We start from the raw sequence: 3,699 nt of genomic DNA on the forward strand, positions 1-3,699 counted from the left end.
ATATATATAATATTGGGTTATTGTAGTATTTTTATTTTAAATTTACCTTTTTATATAGTGTAAAAAATTATGACAACCGCAAAAAGTGCCTACTTAAAGCTGCTATGAGGAACTTTTGGTTTGTGTTGATTTTGGTGCCCCCTGTGGACAAAGTGGTACCGCTTATCCCTTTGCTGATCTCGTCCTGTACATGTTTAATAAGTGTTTTTTTAACAGAAATCTCATCCTGCTTTCTGTTAACATTCAAACGTATCACTCTCTGAATATTTGCCGAGGGAATGTACACAAAAGGCGGATTTTGGCAGCGCGAAGTCTCTTGCCTCACCTCGACACCTACCACCTACCAGTGGGTACAGGCATTAAAAATAACTACAAAGATATAATCAATCTTGTTGCTGATAGTCTTGTTTTTTTTTTATAGCTCATATAGAGGCATCAGTAATATTTTCAGTCTGTTTCATAACCAGCTGAAAAATCCTCACAGGAGCTTTAAGTGTGCTTTAATCCGCATTCAAAAAACAACTAAGGGATGTGATTGAAGCAAGATGGTCATAATACAATAGTCACTATCATAGGTGATATTGATTTTAATGCATGTTTTTTCCAATATATTGCCTATAGCTCTATATACTCACAAGATGTTTGTCATTGATCAGCCATAACATCACTAAGAACAAAGCAAGACTCAACCGGTTTAAACCCAATTTAGTCATTTAAACAGAGTTTTGCTGGCAAGGCAATTTGCTGCTTGTTATCTGTAGTCATGATGACTAAAGTAGATAAAACTTTACCTGCACTTTGGGGAGGAAACAAGATAAAACGGCACATCACCATTCATTTGAATCCAGTTACATACACAAAGATCTTTAGCTCACTAATTCTTTTAATCCACATTAACACTTAATGTGTGCATGCATCTGCAAAAACAAAGAGTTAAGTTTAAAACTGATTTGCAGGACAAAGAGCTGCAACAACCGACAACTACAACCAACAACAAACTATTATAACACCGTCATGCATCATATTAATGATCATTTCGTCGATTCAGGTTTTATTTCCCAGTTAATGCGTTGTGTTTTGTGGCCTCTTTCGGAAGAAAGTGTCAATCTCAGTCGGTCATCGTGTGTAAATGAAGTAGAGACTTGAAACTAAGACACTGCTGTCACAGACAATGAGCAAAGACAAAAAGCCACATGCTCGTGATCAGACAATGTAAACCTCATTAGCCACAAAAGGGAAGTAACAAAAGGCAGATGATGTTATTTATGTGACACAGACCTTTTAATTAGTATTTAGCACCACACAAATTCATGTAAATTTGAGGCCTGCTAGTGTGTCCGGTTAAGTCACTTGTAGTGTGACAGATTTCAATCAGGTGATTCAGAAATAGAGATATTTAATCTGCAGAGGAACTGAAGCACAGATATCTATCGCCGGAGATGAAAAATGTTGAAAAAACATTTTTGCGCAATTATGCGCTGGCCTTTTTAAGATTGACCTAAAACAGTTGACATTTAGTAACCACTTTCCTTCCATGTAGCCGCACAGTGCACAAGGCAGAAGAATCTGTTGGTGAACCACTAACCTAGTAGTGAAAAGGAGCGAGAGAGGTGGAGGACAAGCTTCTTCTAAGCAAAAAAAAGAGAGAGCTTAAAGGGAGTCCGAGCCACATTTCATCTTTTGTGTCCCAGATTGATGACCTATGAGATGGATGATGTTCTGTAGTGCTGTGTGGCATTGTCTTATCCTGGCCGACACAAAGAGGGGGAACACTTATCATCTCAGGCCTGTGTATGGAGCAGGGGGCAGGGGTTGTCAGAATGCTGAAGAGGGTCCAGGAGGGTGGGATGGGGTAGGGTGAGGGGGGGATGGCCGGGGTCCCTCTTCGATAAAGCATGATGGAGATTGGCTAATGACAGCAGAGGCAGATGGAGAGAGCCATCTCCCCTGACGACGCAGCGAGAACCTCCATCCTGAAGCCAGAGGAGGACGTGGACAGACAGGGAAGGAGGGAAAGAGAGGAAAGGGCCAAAAAGAGAGAGACTGAAAAAAGATAGTGTTACTTCGATGCATTTTTGTGCTCAGTTTAGTGTTAGCCTTTTTGCTTTTCTCTGACTTGCTAACTTGCTAGCAGGTGCGCTAGGTTTGGTTTGGTTTGGGATTAGGTTTTAGGACATTGTTTGGTGGGAATGGTGGTATGAATACAAAGGGATTAACGCGAAGGGTTGCTTCACTGACTGAGTTTGTATGTGTGTGTAGGGGAGGAGGAGGAGGGGTGGTCTCTTAAATTGATGGATGAATTGGATAGTCAACAAAACAAACCATCTAATTAGACAAACACAAAAGAAATAATAAAAATAAAACAAGCAAATACGACAGGCTATGTGCAACATTCTAATTTTTTTTTAAGCCAGAAAAGTTTCCTGTAGGCAAATAAATCAAAATTTGAAATGAGAATTTCCGAGATGCCCTCGTTCATGAAAAGAGAAAAACACACGTTTCCCCAGTTCCCACGTTTCTTTCCTGATGCACTACAGAGGAAAAAAAGCCCTACCAAAATCATCTCAATGCCTTGAACCATGTGCCACCATTAGGGACACACAAAGAGAGATCTGACAAATGGCCATTTTAATGTCCCTCTTTGACTTTAATGAATTTATACGTTATCCGGCTCTAATGGAGGCTGTGGTGGAGGGGCTGGCGCGAGGCCATAACAAATGAAAAGCTCTGATTAGTGTAGAATGAGCCGAGAAAAAAATGCCATTCATCTTGGTTAGCATCCTCCTGTGTTCTTTTATGGGTCGCTGTTACAAGGACGGTGGAGCCGGGGGTGCTTGTCCCATTAGCGGGGCAGCCCCAATGGCCCCGCTGAGTGGTCAGCGGCCCGGCGTTGACGGAGCGTCTGCCCGCTCCGCAGATCAGGACCGTGAATGCCTCAGTGCGGCTTGACTCCTGAATAACCTTCTGAGGTACCGAGAGCTTCACCCCTGCATGACCCCGCACTCTGAAGAGGGGTGTGGGGGGACTCCGGGGGGTACCCAGACCAGGACTCGCACTAGCAAATAGGTAAACAGAGGAGAGATCCCCCCAGAGAAAGCCGGCAGGAGATTATAAACACTGTTTTATAATGAAAATGTCAGATAAATAATGTTATTAATTAAGACTTTTGGCAATTCAGCTAATTAATTAGTCAGTCATATAGATTAACAAGGATACTTTTAAAACTCAAAAGCGTTTTTTTTTCTCAAGTGAAACTACAAGAAACATTAAATGTAAACAAAATGGTAGATATTAAAAGTAGGTCATCACAGTCAATGCAGCTAATGTGCTAATTCAGATGTGCTCGGAATATTTAGAACAATATTAAAATGCTAAACTATTTAATGTGTTATTAACCCTGCCAACTGCAAATAGCCTGATTTCATTCATACAATGTCTTTACTCGTCTTACAGGTAGCCTTTATATGTTTTAGTGTAAAGAGAGATTTCATATAATCTAGAAAAGCGACGAGAGAAAAAAACTGTTTGTACTAAAAAGACCCACCATCTTTTTTTTCCCTTATTCACGTGGTTTCGGAAAGTAACATTTTACTGTGGAAATGTTGCAACCCAGTGTCACTGCAGGAGAGATGTTTCGTCATGATCGTGTTGGAGCTTGATATCGACCACTGTTGTCATTGGGAGAAGCCCTGTTTTGCC

This window comes from Semicossyphus pulcher, unplaced genomic scaffold, assembly GCF_022749685.1.
Source record: "Semicossyphus pulcher isolate SPU_LCO1_2020_fin unplaced genomic scaffold, fSemPul1.0.p SCAF_4, whole genome shotgun sequence".
Classification (NCBI taxonomy): Eukaryota; Metazoa; Chordata; class Actinopteri; order Labriformes; family Labridae; genus Semicossyphus; species Semicossyphus pulcher.